At 40.1% G+C, this 22,705-nt stretch overlaps 1 protein-coding gene and 1 pseudogene across 2 annotated transcripts in view; one reads left to right on the forward strand and one right to left on the reverse strand.

Annotated features, from left to right (window-relative positions):
* Positions 1 to 22,705, reverse strand: part of FMN2 (formin 2) — a 395,593-nt gene that overhangs the window by 318,916 nt on the left and 53,972 nt on the right.
* Positions 18,332 to 21,736, forward strand: LOC101178012 (annotated as a pseudogene). Its single transcript, XR_004030060.1, has one exon. The product of XR_004030060.1 is annotated as a 26S proteasome non-ATPase regulatory subunit 2 pseudogene (transcript).

The raw sequence follows: 22,705 nt of genomic DNA on the forward strand, positions 1-22,705 counted from the left end.
TGAAAGAATCAAACTACTACTGATTTCAAAGCCCTATAAATCCTATAAATGGGTGAATACAGTAAAACTGCTATAAAAAAGCTAAAAATAACATCTTTAAAGCAGCCACAAATAGATGACCTTCAAAGAATCAATAAATAGATTATTTTTGTTAAGAAGTTAGTGTCATTGAAAGCTAGAAGATAGTGGAATGATCTTTTTTAGACTGCCTACTAGAATTCTACACCTTGTAAAAATATTTTTCAAGAAGAAAATGAAAGAAACCTATTTTAAGACAAAAAACACTAAAGAATTTGTCACCTAGCAGGCTTGCACTAAATGAAATACAAAAAGATGCTCTTTAGACTGAAAGAAAATAATCCCAACAGATTCCTGAAGATGCAGAAAGAAAGAGCAAAGAAAAAAGATTAAATGAATACTAAACATATAAACAGTATTAATGTCTTATGGAGATAATATAGAAAGAATTAAAATAAAATAACAATGTGTAACTTGGAAGTGAAATTTATTAAGTTAGGAAATCTCATGGTTGCTTAATTTGTCTGGAAACAGGTCTTAAGGTTGCTTAATTTGTCAGGAAATAAGAGAAAGTACCAAAAAACAAAAAAGGCAAAAATGTATGCAGTTTTAACAGATAAGCTTAGGTGTAGTGGCTCAGGCCTGTAATCTCAGCACTTTGGGAGGCCAAGGCAGAAAGACTGCTGGAGCCCAGGAGTTCAAGACCAGCCTGGACAAGATAGTAAAATCTTGCCTTTACAAAAAAATTTAGAAATTTAAAAATAAACATAAAAATTATCTTGGCATAGTGACGCACCCCTGTAGTATAGTCCTAGCTACTTGGGAGGCTGAGGTGGGAGGAGGGCTTGAGCCCAGGAGTTCAAGGCTTCAGTGAGCTATGATTATGCCACCGCACTCCACCATGGGTGACAGAGTGAGACCTTGTCTTAATAATAAAAATAATAATAATAAAAGATAGTTGGTAAAATTACAGTTTTTAAAATACCAGAGAGAACAACTAAATAGTAAAGAGTAATTGATAAATCCAAAAGACACAAAAGGAAAAGGACTATAGAACAGATAAGACAAATAGAAAATATACAATAAAATAGTAATTTAAATCCAAGCATTTAAACAATTGTATTAAATGTAAATGGACTTAGTTATACTTCAGTAAAAAACAAAAGACTATCAGACAAGATGAAAAATGAGCTCCAAACCTATGCTCTTTACTGAAGATACAAATGAAAAGGTATAAAAATGATTAAGATTACTAGAAAGTAAAAAGATACAACATGTAAATTTTAAACTAAAGAAGGCAAGTATAGCTATATTAATAACATAATTTTTTACAGCAAAAAGCATCATAAGAAACAAAGTGGAAGTCTTCTACTGATAAAAATGTAATTCATAAGGAAAATAAGTAATTCTAAATATATGTGCTTCAAATAAGGCTTCAAAGCACACATAGCAAAAACTGGCAGAGCTCTAAGGAAAAAAACATGTTCACAAACATAGTAGCAATAACTTTCTCAATAGCTGCTACAATGAAAAGAAAAAGTAAGGATATGGAAGATCTGAACAACATAATCAGCAATTTACCTAATGGACTTAAGCAGACCATTTAACCTAAAACATTCTTTTCAAGCATACACAGCACACTGATGAAAGCTGATCACATCTTGGGCTATAGTAAATCTCAATAAATGGCAACATACTGAAATGAAGAGTATGTTTTCTTAATATAATGTAATTAAATTAGAAATCAATAATAAAAGATAAAACAAAGTCTCCATGTTTGGAAATCAAGCAATACAATTCTAAATCACACATTACTCAAAAAAGACAACAGAGTCAACATTTTAAAATATTTTTTAAATGAAGGATAATATAAATATTTGCCTTAACTTTAGAAATACAGTTCATCATGTTTAGAGAGAAATCTGTAGGTTTAAATGCATATATTAAAAAGATAAAAGTCTACAAAAATCAGTATGTTAAATATCCATCTAAAGAATTTAGGAGAGGAAAAGATCCAGCAATTTAGTCCAAAGAAGGGAGAAAGAAGGAAACAGATTTAAGTGTTAATAAATAGCCTCCAAAGAAGCCTTCTGAAAAAGCTAATAATATTAAAAACCTCTGGCAAGTATAATCAAGTAGAGATACAAATAACTAATGTCAGAAATAAAAAAGGAAACATAACGTTGATTCTACAGGCTTTAAAGTAGTAAATAAGATATTAGAATAACTTTACACCAAAATTTAAAAATATTAGGTAAAACATAATTTTTAAGGAAAAAAAATGCAATTTACCAAAATCAACATACAAAAAAGAAAATGTGAATCCTTTCATAACTAGCTTTTGCTTTGTTTTTTTGAGACGGAGTCTTGCTCTGTCACCCAGGCTAGAGTGCAGTGGTGCGATCTCGGATCATGCAACTTCCGCCTCCCGGGTTCATGCCATTCTCCTGCATCAGCCTCCTGAGTAGCTGGGACTACAGGCACCTACCACCACACCCGGCTAACTGTTTTGTATTTTTAGTAGAGACGGGGTTTCACCTTGTTAGCCAGGATGGTCTCTATCTACTGACCTCATGACCCACCTGCCTCGGCCTCCCACTTTGATTTTTTTAAAGATCACCTTCCTTATTCTAGGCCCTTCCAACATAAAGTTTAGAGGCAGTTTGTCACATCCCACTAAAGCACACAAGCACGCATTCACGCATGCCCTTGAGATATTGATTAGAAATGCATCTAATCTATTAGTTCGGAGAGAAATGAAACAAAAAATGCAAAACCATAAACATGATAAATCTGTTCATATACTTGTCATTTCTGATTTTTCTCACTGAAGTTTATTAGGCTTCTGCATACAGGCCATGCACATGTCTGTTCAGTGTCTTCTTAGATTATTTGATGTTTTTAATACTGTCTTAAATGTATTATTTTTTAAGTATCTTTAAAATTTTTGTTTGCTGATACAGAAATGGCATTGGTTTTACATATTGGTTTTGTGTTCAGTAATTATGTAAATTTTATTTCTAATTATTTATCTGTAAATGTATTTGAAATTTTTACATATACAATCACATCGTCATAAATAATGGCAGTTTTATTTCTTCTCCAATTTCTTATTTATCTTCTAGACCATATAGGAATAATTGTTCAATAGAAGATAGAGTGGTAATAGTGGCATTGTTTTCTCATTCCCAAACTTAAAAGAACCTTCAATATTTCACCATCTAATGATATTTGCTGTAGATTTCTTATAATTGTCCTTTATCAGGGTAAGCAAGTTTTCTATTTCTAAGTTCCCTAAGAGTTTCTGTCATGAATGGTGATACAGTTTATCAAACACATTTCTGATAATCTCTAGGGAGAATCATTACATATATACACATTATATACATACATTATATACATTATATATAATGTATATATACAGATATACATACAATGTATATAATGAAAAATATGTGACTTTTAAATGTGAAGCTGACCTTACTTTCCTGGAATCAACCTAACCTGGTTTTGATATGTCATTTGGTTTTCAAATGTTAAACCAGCCTTGCATTCCTTTATATACATTGCTGGATTAAATTTGCAAATATTTCATTAAGAAATATTTACATTTATCAGGGATAGTAGCTATAGTTTTCTAATGACTGTATCTGGTTCTAGTATCAGGGAAATTTTGGCCTCATAAAATAAGCTGGGCAGTGTTCATTCCTCCTGTTTTCTGAAAGAGTTTATACTGTCTAAGACTGGTTTTATTTCTTCTTTAAATGTTTGGTAGAATTCACCAATGAAACTACCTGAGCCCAGAGGTTTTGTTAACACTCTAATTTTATTAACAACAAAAAAAAAATTCTAAGGTGAGGAACAAACTGAAGACAAGACCAAAAGAATATGTGTGTATGAGTGTGTGTGTGTATATATATATACAGATATATATAGATATATATACAGATATATATACAGATATATATAGATATATATACAGATATATATATACAGATATATATACAGATATATATATACAGATATATATACAGATATATATAGATATATATACAGATATATATATACAGATATATATATACAGATATATATACAGATATATATATACAGATATATATATATACAGATATATATATATATCTCCATGTATGCAAATAATTCATATGCTCCAAGAGGGCTTGAAAATCTAAGCACTCAAGAGAGAGCAAAAAACATTCATACCACCATGACTTGGGCTTTTTAAAATGAACTTTCAAACCCTCTCAGTGAGCATGCATTATTTGTAATTAGAATTAAAAGTAATAAATGGCAGTCAGGGCTGTCTCCCCACAAATAGGTTAGGTTAAATAGAATAGGTTCTCCCCACACTCTGTTCTGAGCTTGTAATGATAGTGTGGACAGGCTTTCTGACATGGCTACAAGTTAGATACGGTCTGTTTCACTTTGAAGATCCGATTAGTTCATTTCACTAGCCTTCCACTTCTCACACAGTCAGAACAAAGTAATACCTGACTCTTAGATGGGTGAGGAACCCCATTTTGAACTCCATAACCAAAAGAGAGAGATGTGACGGCTCAGGTTTGTTGGGAGTGGGGCTGTTACTGTCAAATACAGAAGCCACAGGAGTTAGAAGAGCAGGGAAAAAATAGATTGTCGAGCCTAGAAAAATGAAGAATATCTCTCAAATTACTAAAGGTCATCTAGAAGACATTAACACGATACCTTTTATTTCTAATGAGGCTAAAGCAGCTCACTTTAAACCCCAGCGTATCAGAGAAAAGATGGACATAAAGATAAGTTTCATAGGGTGGATTAAAAAAAAAAAACACACACACATGAAAAGGCAGTCTTTATAATTTTGTAGTAGTTGGACAAGCAAGCCAATTAAAATTTCTTGTTAGTCTCTTACTTTTTGGTACCATGAGACCATTCTATCATCAATTAGATAATGCAAATGATGGAAAATCCCAGAATTAAGGGAAACAAAGCAGTCAGGTTGAACGGGAAACAGTTTTTATAATGTTTTATAGCAGTTTTATAACTTTTCTCAAATCTTCTTATTGGTTCCAGATAAAAGACTATATATAAATATTATGTAGAAGGGTAATCATTAAGCTACCAAAGAATAACAAATACAATATGAAACATAAAAACATGGTATTAATTAGCTCAATCTTTAAGAGATGTTACATCTGAATTGAAATACTACATTAGCAATATTCAGCCTGTCATTTTTATCAACTAGAGTCTTCATGAGAATGTGGACAAAATAGGGGATGCATTAGGGGTTCAGAAGACAATTATTAATCAGTTCGACACAAAATGCAGGACTGGTACACTTGGTCAGTAACACACTAGCAATAGAGACTGAGTAGTAGCTTGGGAGAGCTTATTGGTAGGTGGATCAAATTCAGGCATGGGGGAGGGAGATGCAGTTATGTGATTTTTATAAAAGTATTTGACCTATATTTAGAAGTTCATTTCCATTCAACTTGATGTCTGAATTATTGGTTGACCTTGAAGAAAATAAAATTACTGAAGTCTAAATGACTGTTTCCTAATCATACATTAGAGAGGAAACATATCTAGCCAACCTTGTGGTGTTGATAAGAATAAATTATATAACATCGATAATGCTCTGAACATCACCCAGGGAGGTCAGTTGACTTACCCAAGGTCATAGCAAATTCAGAAAAAGACGGCAAGGTTCTCCTACCTCTAGCTAAGCATAGAAGCTTTCCTGTAATACACAAAGCTTATGCTCTGAGGCCTTGAAAACCAATGGTTTTCTTTTTGGTTTGGTTTTGTTTTTCAAATTCTAACTTGGCATTCCGGCTGGATTAAATATTTAACACATCTTCTAACATTATCCAGCTGCAAGAAAAAAAAATGAGAGAGGTAGGATCTTGTGGGGATTAGGGGATGCTCTTAGAATTTAAAAAATTAATTTTAAATCCTGGAAGGCCTCAGCCTTCCAAGTAGCTGGGACTATAGGTGGGCACCACTGTGCCTGGCTGATTTTTTTTTTTTTTTTTTTTTTTTTTAAGTATAGACAGAGTCTGACTATGCTGCCTCAGCTGGTTTCAAACTCCTAGCCTCAAGTGATTCTCCTGCCTCAGGCTCCTAAAGTGCTAGGATCACAGGAGTGAGCCACCACATCTGGCCCTTTTCAGTGATATATATTTATAAAAATTCCAAGTTTTAGTCATTATTTAAAAAAAAAAAGTATCTAATTTTGAAGTGCCAGTCTTGAATAGTTAATTTCCCTGAACCTCAATTTTCCCTCTATAAAATTGGGATATTATGAGATAATTTTTTGCAAATCACAATGCCTGAAATATCTAGTAAGTGTTCCATAAATAGTACCAACTACAGTTACTATAGTTAATATTGCTTCTTTCCTTCCTTCATTCCTTCCTTTCCCCCACTTCGTTCCTTCCTTTTTTCCCCTTCCTTCATTTCCCTTCTAAATTAAAAAAGAAGTTATTATAATCATTAACTAGTTTCACCTTCAGATAACCCAGACATGGAGGCAATTTTTCTAATACTTCTGAAAAGTGAAAACAAAATCTTTTGGTACAGCTGTGCATAGCCATAACAGAAGCTATTATTTCTCTCAGTGACTGATATTTCAAGGAAAGCATTAAACCAATAACAATGACTAGGAAAGCACGGTTCCAATGAAGTCACATACTCCCACAGATTTCTAACTACCACAGACATACACGAAGCTGAGTTCTTGAGTAATTAATTGTGAGCAACTACTTAATGCCAGATAAACTAGGATCAACTAAATGTCAGCATGAAACATTAAAGTTATAAGCCTCTCTACAGCTTCAGAAGGTAGCTATATAAAGTATTAGCTATTAACACAGCACCGGAGAGGAAACAATAATTTGTCATATTAAATAATGTAAGCTGTGAGGTAGACTTTTTAAAGTCAATAGTTAAATGACTTTTATTGCTAAGAAATAAAGTTTTTTTCTTAACTTTCATTTTCTAGATTATCAGCAAGTACAATTAAGAGTAAATCCACTTAAAATTGAATAATTCTATGGTACTGTCCACTCTTTCTAAAGCTTTCAAAAGCTTGCTCGATTAGCAAAGTAAATCCTGTTTGTTTCTAGATCTTATTTTTCTTTCTCCTTGTCTTTCCTGTATATTATAATTCAGACAATTAATAAATTGCGTCTATTAATCTAACATATCCCACTTCCTCAGTGATTCCTACTAACCTGTAGATGTTCAAATTCCATCTTCTTGGTCAATGCATTCTGCTTGATCCTTTCTGGAGGCAGGTCCTGACAAACCTTTTCTACTTTGCATAAGGCCGTCCCATCACAAGAGTGGATGCTTTCTCTTACCATCCCAGGGCCAGCTAGGATCTCAGCCCGCCACCTTAGCCTGCTCTAACTCAGCTGTTGGAGAGAAAAAAAATCCCCCCGCTGTGAAGCAAGTTCACAGTCTCTATTTCAGAGACTGAACCCTGCCCTCACTCCCTTCACAGTGTTACTGGAACCAGTTTCCTGACGCTGCATTACCTCTCTAGCACTTCCTTTGGAAATGTAACAAGAGCAACATGGATGAATTAAAAGGAAATGCCTCTGCCGAGACATCTTAAGAGAAGGCAATCAATAAATTTTAAGTATCCTAAAATAAATTTTCGGAAGTAGTGAATGGTTTGGAGTTTAAACAAATGGATTTTTTTTTATCTGCCTCAAACCCAGCTGAACATTTCCCATTGCATGAGGCTCTTTTCAATGACATACTTCTTGTTGTTGTTGTTAACAGGGTCTTACTCTGTTGCTCAGGCTAGAGTGCAGTGGTGCAATCACAGCACGCTTCAGCCTCCTACTCGTGGCTCAAGTGATCCTCCCACCTCAGCCTGCCAAGTAGCTGGGACTATAGGTGTGCAACACTGTGCCTAGCTGACTTTTTTTTTTTTTTTTTAGTAGAGACAGAGTCTATGTTGCCTCAGCTGGTTTCAAACTCCTAGGCTCAAGTGACTCTCCTGCCTCAGGCTCCTAAAGTGCTAGGATTACAGGAGTGAGCCACCACTTCTGGCCCTTTTCAGTGATATGTATTTATAAAAATTCCAAGTTTTAGTCATTATTAAAAAAAAAAAAAAAGTATCTAATTTTGAAGTGCCAGTCCAGATGGTCAGATTTTTTTTTAATGATATAGCTAAAGAGTCCTTTTATATACTAACAAATTGTGGATTGCTCATCAAAAATTGAGAGTATGAATTATTAAAAAACATTACTCAATAAAGCATTGCCCATCTAATCTCCAAAACTAGAAACCTTGATCTTTGACAACCTCACACCTTCTAAATCTAGTAAGTCACCAAAATCAATTATTTCCATCTCAGATACGTCTGCAAAATGTGCTGCTTCTTATCTCAATCACCCTGGGCTCTCAAATCTAGTTTAAAAAGATTTCGATAGGCCTAGCACAGTGGCTCACGTAATCCCAGCACTTTGGGAGGCCAAGGCAGGAGGATCACTTGAGGCCAGGAGTTTGAGACCAACCTGGCAACACAGCTAGACCCTGTCTCTACAAAATATTTAAAAATAGTTAGGCATGACAGTGCACGTCTGATCCCAGCTATTCTGGAGATGGAGGTGAAGGTGGGAGAATCACTCGAGGCTAGGAGTTAGAAGCTACAGTAAGCCATGATCGTACCACTGTACTCCAGCCTGGGCAACAGAATGAGATTGGTTAAAAAAATAAAAATTAAAACAAGATTTATAGTCTCTTAGATGATTACCACATCCTTGTAGCTAGCTCTCCACTATGCAGAAAGTCATCTTCATCAAAAGCAAAGATTAGTGGCCAGGTGTGGTTGCTCACACCTGTAATCCCAGCATTTTGGGCGGCCGAGGTGGGTGGACTACTTGAGCTCAGGAGTTCGAGACTAGCCTGGGCAACATGATGAAACCTTGTCTTTATAAAAAATACAAAAATTAGCAGGGTGTGGTGGTGTGCAACTCTAGTCCTAGCTACTCAGGAGGCCGAGGTGGGGGGATTGCTTAAGTCTGAAAGGTCGAGGCTGCAGTGAGCCATGATCGCAACACTGCACTCCAGCCTGGATGACAGCCCAAGGCCCTGTTGAAAAGGAGGGGAGGGGAAGGGAGGGGAGGGAAACGGAGGGGAGGGGAAGGGAGGGGAGGGAAACGGAGGGGAGGGGAAGAGGGAGGGAAGGAGGGAAGGAGGGAAGGAGGGAAGGAAGGAAGGAAGGAAGGAAGGAAGGAAGGAAGGAAGGAAGGAAGGAAGGAAGGAAAAAATTAGCATATTCCTTTCTTGCTACTACAAATCTGAGATCTCTGGTTGGTCCACGGGTAGTGAGTTATTTCAGTTGATTTCAACTGATTGTTCAGAATCAGTTACAGATCAAATTCCTTGTTTTACTCTTTCCTTCTCACTACTACGCTTGCCTAGCCTTTAAAAATGAGTACATACAAACATTTGAGACCTCTAATGATTCTGAGATGGAATTGGGATTGCTGATGTGCCTGTGAAGATGCCCTTAGCAACAGGTATCACCCATCCCTGTCTCCGCCCATCCTTCACAGCCCACCTTGGTTTCTGCCCACTGAAATCACTCACCATTTCTTGAATGTGTCAGGATCTTTCATAGCCAACCATATCTCTGAGGCAGAAACCAGGTTTTCCGCCAGGAACGACCTGCCTTTTCCACCTTGAAAACTCCTACTTAACCTTCACGTGCCGCTTCAAATGCCATCTTTCTAGAATGGGGCCTTCCTCCACTTACACGGGTGTTTATTGCTTCATCTGTGTTCCCAGAGCACTCTGTACTATCTGTGTCAGCATTTACTGTGTTTGAACTGAGAATTCTCTTTGATGCATTGTCTGTCTGCTTCCTATCTCCAATGAGAACGTAAGTTCTCCTAGGACATGGACATGAATTATTCTTAACTGGGTAGGCCTTGTAGGTATTAACATTTTTTTTTTTTTTTTTTTTTGATGGACTCTCACTGTGTCGCCCAGGCTGGAGTGCAGTGGCCTGATCTTGGCTCACGGCAACCTCCACCTCCTGGGTTCAAGAGAGTCTCCCGCCTCCTGAGTAGCTGTGATTACAGGCATGCACCACCACACCTGGCTGATTTTTCTATTTTCAGTAGAGGCAGGGTTTTGCCATATTGGCCAGGCTGGTCTCGAACCCCTGAACTCAGGTGATCTGCCCTCCTTGGCCTCCCAAATGCTAGGATTACGGGTGTGAGCCACTGTGCCCGGCTGGTATTCACACTTCTTGAATCCCTTACTGCATGTTAGCTTTATCATAATCCAACAAAAAGTTCATGAAATTTAAATGAGGCAACTTCTGGGCTTAAATCATAACTCCATCTTTTTTCTAGAAATTTAGCTGTGAGAACCTTTGGTCCTTGGCCTATAAAATAGTATCATACAGGCTGGGAGCAGTGGCTCACGCTTGTAATCCCAACACTTTAGGAGGTCGAGGTGAGAGGATCACTTGAGCCCTGGAGTTCATGGCCAGCCTGGACAACGCACTGAGACCTTATCTCTACAAAAAAATAAATAAATAAATTCGCCAAGCATGGTGGCGTGCATCTGTGGTACCAGCTACTAGAGAGGTTTAGGTGGGAGATCACTTCAGCCCAGGAGGTTAAGGCTGCAGTGAGCTATGACTGTACAACTGCACGCCTGTCAAAAAAAAAAAAAGAAAGAAAGAAAAAAACAGTAAATACAACCAGCTCAAGGGGTACTTTTTGAGAACCGAGTGAGATTAAATGAGATGATATATGAATTTTGCCCGAAAAACTCCTGCCATGAATGTAACAACAAAAGTGATGATAAAATGGCTGTAGCATCTACTCAGCCCCCATTCTATGCTGGGCATTGCCCTAGCCCCTTTACAGCCCACGTTGTAAATATCATTAACCCTCCATCTTAACAACTAAGAACCAAGCCCTCAGAGGACAAGCGAGCCAGCCAGTGCCACATAGCAATCACCCAGCAAAGCCAAGACTCAAACCCGCCTGGGGATTCTACCACACTTACTCTATAATGCTCTCTTACGTAAGTGCCTGATATTTTATCTGATCCTCACCAAAACTCTTCTATTTTCCTCATCTTACAGATGAAAATACTAAGTCTCAAATAAGTAACTCGCCCAAAATCGCAGGGCTACCAGGTGAACAACTCAGACTGGGCCTCTGGAAAGTTTAGTGGATTTTATTGCCACTGTTTTGTGGCTGTCTCCAATAATCACTGATGGCTCTGAGTAAGGGAGAAGGAGGTGGTGAGTTGCAAAATAGACACTCCACAGGGTTGAAAGGCTAAGAAACGCCAAGACAGTGGCAGGCTTCTCTCTGCAGGGATCTGCTTAGTAGAGCAGCAAGGGTTCCAGAAATAGAATTTCCTAGACTGGTATTCTAGCATGACATTAGTTTCTTGGGATGTTGTCTCTGCTTAGTCCTAGCTCATCCCAGAAGTAGGCACAGGCAACAGGGCCACCATGCTGAGGTTCTCCAGCAATTATGGGAACAAGCGTAAGAAGAAGAGAGCGTGGTATGTATGAGTCTACCTCATGATGCTATTGCTAGGACAAGTTTGGAAACGGAAATAAAAGGTTAAGCATATGGAACCCACCCCCACATACACACACATCCTCCTCCTGGCTCTATGAGAGTAGAAGATCCAAAGGAAGGAATTAGAGTGGGGTGAATTTCAAAAACTATAGCCTTATAAAAGGAAACCAATTTTGAGTTAAGGAAAGGAATAAAAGGAATGTAAGGCTTTTTCTTTTTTTTTTTTTTAAATGAGCTCGGAGTATCAAAAGGGTCCAGTGAAGAGTGCACAGATTCAGACTGGGCCTAGAGAAGACAGAGGATCAGGACTGGATTAGACAGAGAGGAGAATTATGTGTATTCTGTAAATGCCAGAGCCCATGGTGGTACCTACCCTCAAGAAGGAATAAGAAAAGGGAATATGAAAAGTGCTGATAGCAGGGATTAATTTAGAACAGTGACATGCGTTAAAAAGTCCATTAGAGGCAGGGCATGGTGGTTCACACAGCACTTTGGGAGGCCGAAGCAGGAGGATTGCTTGAGCCCAGGAGTTCAAGACCAGCCTGGGCAACATGGCAAAACCCCGTCTCTATTTAAAAAAAAAAAAAAGAGAGAGATTGGCTAGGTGGTGCACATCTGTAGTTCGAGCTACTAGGGAGGTTAAGGTGGGAGGATCGCTTTAACCTAGGAGTTTGTGGCTGCAGTGAGCTATGATCGCAGCACTGCACTCCAGTCTGGACGACAGAGCAAGACCCTATCTCAAAAAAATAAAGAAAAAGTCCATTGGTCCCTTTGCTTTACCACACAGACAGTTCTGCTCCTTCAGAGATAGACTTACACTTTTCAGTGATTCAGTCTTAAAATTAGATAGCAAGTCTCAAGCTGAGTGGGGCAACATCTAAATGCCTATCATAAAGATTTTCTTAAGCAAAAAGAAATACTGTATGAAACTGCATTCACAATTTTCTAAGACTCCTGTCTCTCAGAATCCAGACTTTGTCCATACCGGAGCTTACATTTTCTCAAAGGTGTTAGCTGAAGGTGAGGTTTGAACAATTTGCTCCAGGAAAACACATACCAAGCAGAAGTAGCACATATATTAAAGCTGCCTATTGGGTCTCTTTTCACAGAAAGAAAAGCTAAAATAAGGGCTCAGCCTTAAGATCTGTCACCAACCACGTATAACACAGGAAGCAGGCTGGAACTGAAATTAAGATCTGTGACATGCTCTGCTACTTATAGACTAGGGTGCCTTGTTGGTGCTTAGAATGGGCACTGACTCACCCGTTAGTAGACTCTGTAGCCATTATGGCCACAGTTATTATTATCATCATTTAAAAACAAGGTCGGCCTTCACGTGCAGTGCTTTGATCTACTGAGCCCAAATATAATTCAATAGAATAAAGTAGAGAATTTGAACAAGTCATTTCTGAAGACCATGCCCTTAAATCAACATAACAATTGGGACTTAGAAACCAGGATATTTATCCATAATATCTATGTATAGTCCCACAGAAGGATGGTTTAGTTTCTACCACATATTTCTTATTTTCTGAAGCTATGGATAAAGGGAAGTTTCCTGTGAAAACCTATCATCTCTTTGCCTTTGAACATACTTGTGAAATGCTAACACATGTGGATGCATAGCCTGTAATGATTATTCCAAAATAGATTTAGGGACTTCTGCATAATAGGCACAGCAGTTAAGAGCAGGCATTTCAGAGTTTAACATACCTAGATCTGAATGCTTCTGTACTAATTATTATGACCAGTCTCTTTATAAAAAACACACCTAACAAAACCTCCCAGGGGTGTTAAAGATCAAATGACATGTGTAAAACCCTCAGCAAAGTAAGAGCTCAAAAAATGGTGACTATTAGCATTAAATGGGTCATTAGAGGGATTTAGTTTGACTTTTACTGGTGAGGCCACACCGTTGGTAAGAGTTGAGAAACAAAACCAATTTTCATCACCTAGCTCAGTACTCTTCAGCTGGATTTTAGTCTCAAATTATTATTAAATGTCAGTTTGACCTTAATTAAAGCCTTGATCCAACAAAGTTGTGAGCAAGATATGCCTTCCGTTTTTCTTGATCTTGCGTTGTAAAAACTTTCCTCATGTTTAGAGACATTGTTTCTTGTTCATAATTAATGAGCACATGGGATGGACTGATGTCTTCTTTCATCAATAATCATTTTCCTTCTGTACGCAGAAGAGACTACCCAGTTTCCACCCACGTGATTTGTTGACTATGTCTGATGGCTGGCTGACCTCAAATTTTCGTTTGTAATTCATCATATCTATAAGTATCCATGATCTTTGTATCTTGATATAAGCTTCTGTACAAAATTTTTGTTCAAATCCTTAAAAGTGAAAACATATTTCAATAAGGGCTAATCATTTAGCTAAAGGAGCATATAACCTTTAGCAAATACAACTTAATTAAAAATCTGTTTTATCTGAAAAGGAAGTTGTGTTATTTTAACCTATCAAGAGACTTTAATGGAGTATGCTGTATCAGAAGAGGACAAAAAATACTTAATCAACATTAGCATTTATACATATCAGATTGTTTTCTCTAATGTTATTGATACCTTAACTATAACCATATTTGTTTTCACCTGTACTCAGGGAAAAAAAAACATAAATGCTATTTTCTTGAAAAATCTATAAAGCTTTCGCTCCTCTCTAATTTCAAAAATTTACCTCAAAGAATTTTTTATTTTAAAATTTAAAGCTATTACAATTAATTTTCCTGTGAATATATTTTGCAGTGGTGAAATTTTAAGACGCCTTCCTGTAACTCCTTAAATTTGGAAATGAATACTATTCTGAGAATTCTTCTGCATAATTTGAAGTGACCAGCAGAGGGCAGAGCTAAACATTTGACACTAGAATCCCTGTGCATGAATGAGAAGAAATTTCCAAAATGAGGCTGAGGAGTTCTATTTTTGACTGAAATTTAGCACCTCGGTTGCTATATTTGCTGAGCTTAGAAACATGCCAAGAAGAAATGTCAACCTTATATTCTCTTTAGTGCAAATGGGGAAAATAAAAATCAACACTGCAATAAAATAATTTAATGCAGTACAAATGCTAGAATTAACCAAAAACAACTGAAATGATGTGACATAAATAATACCTTGTTCATTTTATGCACACATATGAGGTGCAACTAAATAACTTACAAATCAAATACTTGGTGATAAAGGTAGACAAAAATATCTGTAAAAATTAATCTGTGAAAAGTAATTTTATCTGTATCTGTATGTGCATTACATAATAACTTCCTAATATAGAATATAAACCTTACAGATAAGATTCTTGCAAAAGTTTTCCAAATTTTTCTAGGGTTGTTTGAAACTTTGATAAGTACAAAACTGGTTACTTTATTCTCCATATTCTGTAAGTTCAATGTTTTACAACCCCTTGTATTTCAAAAGCACATTTCAAAACACATGTTAATATATAAAGGAAGCAAAGGAAGAAAAACCCTGGGGTTTAGGCTTATGGGTACAGTATATATTGAATAAGATTACATTTAATATACAGAGTTTTGTTTGTTTTTTTTTTTTTGAGGCGGAATCTTGTTCTGTTGCCCAGGCTGGAGTGCAATGGCGCGATCTCGGCCCACTGTAAGCCCCACCTCCTGGGTTCACGCCGTTCTCCTGCCTCAGCCTCCCGAGTAGCTGGGACTACAGGCGCCCGTCAGCATGCCCGGCAGATTTTTTGTATTTTTAGGGGTTTTACCCTGTTAGCCAGGATGGTCTTGATCTCCTGACCTCGTGATCCGCCCACCTTGGCCTCCCAAAGTGCTGGGATTACAGGTGTGAGCCACTGTGCCCGGCCCATATACAGAGTTTTTATTCAGCAACATATCTGGGTATGAACATCTGCATTTTACATCTCAAGTTTTTTCAAATAGAGAAAAAGTTAAATAGAGAAAGTTCTTGTAAGAAATAAAAAGTGGTGTTAATTCCACCAAAAATTCTGTTAATCCCAACTGGAGACAAACTCGGTCTCAGTCTTTCTCTCTCTCCTTCTCTTTCTCCTCTCTTTCTCTTTCTCTCTCTGTCTCTCTTTCTCTTTCTCTGTCTCTCTCTGTCTCTGTTTCTGTCTCTCTCTGTCTCTGTCTCTCTCTGTCTCTGTCTCTCTCTCTGTCTCTGTCTCTCTCTGTCTCTGTCTCTCTGTCTCTCTCTGTCTCTGTGTCTGTCTGTCTCTGTCTCTCTCTCTGTCTCTGTCTCTGTCTCTCTCTCTCTGTCTCTGTCTCTCTCTCCCTCTCTCCGTCTCTCTTGGCTAAGCAGTTTCTCAATTACACAGAAGAAGTTAACCAAAGCCATAATGATCAATCCAGGGAGAATGTTTTGTTAATAAGGCCTAGCTCTGGCACAGCATCTCTCATGAGCAGAGCTGTAACTCTTGAGAATTCAAAGGTGAGTAAAATAACAAAAGACAAGAGCAGCTTCCATGGTGAAGTAGCAACTAATATTCACAGAACACACTTTCTAGAGCAAGACTTTCCCGAATCTGGCTTATCAAAAATTCGTATTCCCAGAGCCCAGTCTCAGATCTAGTCAATCAGACTTTCCAGGAGCAGAGCCCAAGAATTTGCATTTTATAAATATTCCTAGGTAGCACAGTAAGATGGAATAGCATAAGATGAAGCCAGGAGGTAGCTAAGGGAGGTCCCTGTAGGTCATAAATAAGAGCTACAGTATCACCCTAGGGTAAAGCATCTCCAAGTGTAACAAGATTGGACTTGGTTTTTAAAAATCAGGGTCAGGTGCAATGGCTCACACCTGTATTCCTAGCACTTTGGGGGGCCCAGGTGGGAGGATTACTTGAGTCCAGGAGTTCAAGGCTGCAGTGAGCTATGATTGCTCCATTGCACTCCAGCCTGGGTGACAGAGAAATCTTGTCTTTTAAAAAGAAAAAAAAAATCACTCTTTTGTGGAGAAGGAACTAAAGGGAGCAGAGTGGACCCATGGAAACTAATTAGGGGACTACCGCTTGAGACCAAGCTCAACACTAAGGTGGCTTAGACCAGAGTGATGGCAACAGAAAGAGAAAAAAGGGCAACAGATTGGCTATGGAGAGTGGATAAAGGGCACAAGATGTGGAGTCAGCCTTCATGGGTTGGAATTCCATCTTCTGCCACTTACAAAACAACTGACTCTGGGCAAATTACCCTAAGTCTCAGTTTTCACATCAGAAAATGGAAGTCAGATTAACTGAGTTATTTAAGTCAAGACGAATTAATTGAAGTGATCATGTTAAGTACTTAGCACAGTGCTTGACCCTCAGTCAGTACTGAATGTCACGGTGTGAAGAAACAAGAAATAAAAAGCCCCAATTTTCTATGACTCGCTCCTCTACTCCAGCAAACTAAACTGGAAAAAACCAAATAGACTCACTTAGATTCATTAATCTGCATTCACCATGGGGTCTAATTGCCCAATCTTCCATCTTACCCTGAGGAGAACATCATCCACCATTAGTTCTTTACAGCTTATCTCCAAAATGAGTCTGAAATTCCCATTCTATCAAGATTCCATTTTAAAGAACAGACTCTATAACAACTGTCAAGTGAAATGGTACAATAATGATACTAGATTGCTGTTCACTTATTTGGGGGCAAGTTCCTAAATAAATTCAAAACAGCCTATAAGGAAAGTGAATGTTTTATTACTAAATAGTAAATCAGGCACTCTACTCTTCACTATATACTATTTTTTAAATTTTATTTTATTTTTTTGAGACAAAGTCTCAGCTCACTGCAACATCCGCCTCCTGGGTTCAAGCGATTCTCCCATCTCAGTCTCTCGAGTAGCTGGGACTAGAGTTGCACGCCACCACGCCCGGCTAATTTTTTGTATTTTTAGTAGAGACAGGGTTTCACCATGTTGGCCAGCCTGGTCTTGAACTCCTGACCTCAAGTGATCTGCCCGCCTTGGCCTCCCAAAGTGCCGGGATTACAGGTGTGAGCCACTGTGCCTGGCCATACTATTTTTTTTTTTTTTTTTTTTTTTTTTTTTGAGACAGAGTCTTGCTCTATGGCCCAGGCTGGAGTGCAGTGGCACGATCTCAGCTCACTGCAACCGCCGCCTCCTGGGTTCAAGCAATTCTCCTGCCTCAGCCTCCTGAGTAACTGGGACTACAGGCACATACCACCGAGCTTGGCTCATTTTTTTTTTTTTTTTTAGTACAGACGGGGTTTTACCATGTTAACCAGGATGGTCTCGATCTCCTGACCTCGTAATCTGCCCGCCTTGGCCTCCCAAAGTGCTGGGATTACAGGTGTGATCCAATGTGCCCGGCCATACTATTTTTTTAAATCATTTTGAACGTGGCATATGTAGATCCTATCCTTCAGTTACACAATTTACACCTGGGAAGAAGAGTGATCATATGTACCAACAGATGTCACCCTCAAAGATCAGCTAATTGATGCATGCAGCTCAAAACCTGTCTCCTGAGCAGCCCTGTCTGCAGGGTATCATGTCAAATGTTCTAGCATTCTAACGCTCATAACACAAGATTTCTGCCTCGACCCTTGGCCTGGCTTTGGCTGCCATCTATTTTGAATATGAAAATTGCCTCATTGTCCCAGCACCCTCACTCATACCTGTGATTCCAGCACTTTGGGAGGCTGAGGCAGGAGGATCACTTGAGGCCAAGAGTTCAAGACCAGCCTGTGCAACACAGCCAGAACCTGTCTCTACAAAAAATATAAAAATTAGCAGAGTGTGGTGGTATGTGCCTGTGCTCCTCGCTACTCGACAGTCTGAAGCTGCAGTGTCATATAATTGCACCATTGTACTCCAGCCTGGGTCACAGAGCAAGACTCTGTCTCAAAAAAAAAAAAAAAAAGAAAAAGAAAAATTGCCTCATTGTAGTAAAAACATTAGGTGCATTTCAAATACACAATACTAAAGAAAAAGTTTTTCCCCTATAAATATATACATATATATACTACTATGTACCCATGAAAATTAAAAAATAAAGGGCAGTGGCAGTGGAGATGGAGGAGGGAGGATGGGACAAGACGCTGGCGCAGTCCCGGCGGCCCCCAGCGGCAGCTCCCAGCGGCACGGCCGAGAAGCCGAGCGGCAAGGAGCAGTGGGATGCCGGGCACAAGGACAAAGAACAGGAGCTGTCTGAGGAAGATAAACAGCTTCAAGATGAACTGGAGACGCTCGTGGAACGACTCAGGGAGAAGTACACATCCCTGTATTGATCAGCGCTGGAGGAATTGCGAAGGCAGATTTGTTCTTCTACAACTTCCATGACTTCAGTGCCCAAGCCTCTCAAATTTCTGCGTCCACACTATGGCCAGCTGAAGGAAATCTATGAGAACATGGCCTCTGGGGAGAATAAGCGTTTTGCTGTGACATCATCTCTGTTTTGGCCACGACCATGAGTGGGGAATGCGAGTGCCTCAAGTATTGGCTAGTAGGCTCCCAGAAGGAATTGGCATCTTGGGGTCATGAGTATGTCAGGCATCTGGCAGGAGAAGTGGCTAAGGAGTGGCAGGAGCTAGATGATGTGGAGATGGTCCAGCAGGAGCCACTGCTCACTCTGGTGAAGGAAATCGTCCCCTACAACATGGCCCACAACACAGAGCATGAGGCCTGTGACCTGCTTATGGAAAGTGAGCAGGCGGACCTGCTGGAGAAGGACATTGATGAGAATGCATACACCAAGGGCTGCCTTTATCTCACCAGTTGTGTGAATTATGTGTCTGAGCCTGAGAACTCAGTCCTACTGTGTTGTGCCCTGGGTGTGTTCTGAAAGTTTAGCCGCTTCCCTGAAGCTCTGTGATTGGCATTGATGCTCAATGACATGGAGCTGGTAAAAGACATCTTCACATCCTGCAAGGATGTGGTAGTACAGAAACAGATGGCATTCATGCTAGGCTGGCATGGGGTGTTCCTGGAGCTGAGTGAAGATGTCGAGGAGTATGAGCACCTGACAGAGATAATGTCCAATGTACAGCTCAACAGCAACTTCTTGGCCTTAGCTCGGGAGCTGGACATCATGGAGCCCAAGGTGCCTGACGACACCCACAAAACCCACCTAGAGAACAACAGGTTTGCAGGCAGTGGCTCTCAGGTGGACTCTGCCCGCATGAACCTGGCCTCCTCTTTTGTGAATGGCTTTGTGAATGCAGCTTTTGGCCAAGACAAGCTGCTAACAGATGATGGCAACAAATGGCTTTACAAGAACAAGGACCATGGAATGTTGAGTGCAGCTGCATCTCTTGGGATGCTGCTGCTGTGGGATGTGGATGGTGGCCTCATGCAGATTGACAAGTACCTGTACTCCTCTGAGGACTACATGAAGTCAGGAGTTCTTGCCTGTGGCATAGTGAACTCTGGAGTCCGGAATGAGTGTGTCCCTGCTCTGGGACTGCTTTCAGACTATGTTCTCCACAACAGCAACACCATGAGACTTGGTTCCATCTTTGGGCTAGGCTTGGCCTATGCTGGCTCAAATCGTGAAGATGTCCTAACACTGCTACTGCCTGTGATGGGAGATTCAAAGTCCAGCATGGAGGTGGCAGGTGTGACAGCTCTAGCCTGTGGAATGATAGCAGTGGGGTCCTGCAATGGAGATGTAACTTCCACTATCCTTCAGACCATCATGGAGAAGTACTGAGCTCAAGGACACTTATGCTCGTTGGCTTCCTATTGGACTGGGTCTCAATCACCTGGGGAAGGGTGAGGCCATCGAGGCAATCCTGGCTGCACTGGAGGTTGCATCAGAGCCATTCCGCAGTTTTGCCAACACACTGGTAGATATGTGTGCATATGCAGGCTCTGAGAATGTGCTGAAGGTGCAGCAGCTGCTCCACATTTGTAGTGAACACTTTGACCCCAAAGAGAAGGAGGAAGACAAAGATAAGAAGGAAAGAAGGACAAGGACAAGAAGGAAACCCCTGCTGACATGGGAGCACATCAGGGAGTGGCTGTTCTGGGGATTGCCCTTATTGCTATGGGGGAGATTGGTGCAGAGATGGCACTACGAACCTTTGGCCACTTGCTGAGATATGCGGAGCCTACACTCCAGAGGGCTATACCTTTAGCACTGGCCCTCATCTCTGTTTCAAATCTATGACTCAATATCCTGGATACCCTAAGCAAATTATCCCATGATGCTGATCCAGAAGTTTCCTATAACTCCATTTTTGCCATGGGCATGGTGGGCAGTGGTACCAATAATGCCCATCTGGCTGCAACGTTGAGCCAATTAGCTCAATATCATGCCAAGGACCCCAACAACCTCTTCATGGTGCACTTGGCACAGGGCCTGACACATTTAGGGAAGGGTACACTTACCCTCTGCCCCTACCACAGTGACCGGCAGCTTATGAGTCCAGTGGCCGTCGCTGGGCTGCTCACTGTGCCTGTCTCTTTCCTGGATGTTCGAAACATTATTCTAGGCAAATCACACTATGTATTATATGGGCTGGTGGCTGCCATGCAGCCCCGAATGCTGGTTACGTTTGATGAGGAGCTGCAGCCATTGCCAGTGTCTGTCCGTGTGGGCCAAGCAGTGGATGTGGTGCGCCAGGCTGGCAAGCCTAAGACCATCACAGGGTTCCAGACACATACAACCCCAGTGTTGTTGGCCCACGGGGAACAGGCAGAATTGGCCACTTAGGAGTTTCTTCCTGTTACCCCCATTCTGGAAGGTTGTGTTATCCTTCGGAAGAACCCCAATTATGATCTCCAAGTGACCACCAGCGGCTCTGAACTGCATCTGATGTATCAGTGGGCCATGCATCCGGCTGCCAAGGATGGACACGGCTGCAGACTTCTGGGGGAATTGTTGCCTCCTGCTCTTTTGTTACTGAGTGAGGTAAGGTTGTTCAATAAAGACCCTTATACCCCCCCCCAAAAAAAATATAAATAAATATCAAAAGGTTTTCTCCACTTGTCCCATGACCCTGGGACCATGGCTCAGAAGTCTTCTTGTCCATCCATCTTCAGTAAATATAATCAAAATACAATTAATATTTACCAAAACCTGAGGTAACTTTCAGATTCAAAATAGCTCGGTTCATTATAGTCTTTAATCTCAGTTATATTTTGGCTTTGCACTAGCAGCTTTGTTTTTTTCAAAGACACCCTCTTTTCATGCTCCTGAGTGGGTCAGTAGGAGCCTCAATATAGCCTAACTGGGACCATGAGAAGCTCAACATCAGAAAACAGTGATGACAATGAAGCCACCATACTCCTACCTACAGGCTTAAATGCAGCCCCCTTGTAACTTCAAAGCTACAGGGAGACTCTGATATATTTCTGATCTGCATCCAAAGCGCATCCCATCAGTCTGTGATCAAAACTGTCCTCCTCTTATGTAGCTACTTCAAAATGAATCAGTGTTGCCAAGTTTTTCACACATAGCATCATGGGAACTAAGTCTAAATTACCTTAGAAGTTGTGGCTCCAATTCAGATTTGGCTTTGAGCATCTGGTTCTGCCAGGCCGAATGTCCAAACTCAACCACCCAACTTCTGAGGACTTCCCTCAGTAGCACCATGTGAGCCCTGTCCAACATGCCACATAGACACATTCTCTCCTGTCCTAAGAGTAGATGGTGAAATCCAGTCTCAGCAACTATCCTGTCCCCTTCATTTCACTGCACAAAATGCAAACATAGGAGACACTTAAAATTGTTGTTTTCAAAGTTCGCATTTCACCATGGCATTTAAAGTACATGGCTGGGCATGGTGGCTCACACCTGTAATCCCAGCACTTCGGGAGGTCAAGGTGGGTGGATTACCTGAGGTCAGGAGTTCAAGACCATCCTGGCCAACATGGTGAAACCCCGTCTCTACTAAAAATACAAAAAAAGTAGCTGTGTGTGGTGGCGGGCACCTGTAATCCCAGCTACTCAGGAGGCTGAGGTAGGAGAATCGCTAGAACCCTGGGGGCAGAGTTTGCAGGGGAAGGACTCTGCAGAAAGCCGAGATCGCACCATTGCACTACGGCCTGGATGACAGAGCGAGACTCCATCTCAAAAATAAATAAATAAGGCCGGGCATGGTGACTCACGCCTGTAATTCCAAGCACTTTGGGAGGCCGAGGCGGGTGGATCACAAGGTCAAGAGATCGAGACCATCCTGGCTA

This window comes from Nomascus leucogenys, chromosome 5 (genome assembly GCF_006542625.1).
Source record: "Nomascus leucogenys isolate Asia chromosome 5, Asia_NLE_v1, whole genome shotgun sequence".
Classification (NCBI taxonomy): Eukaryota; Metazoa; Chordata; class Mammalia; order Primates; family Hylobatidae; genus Nomascus; species Nomascus leucogenys.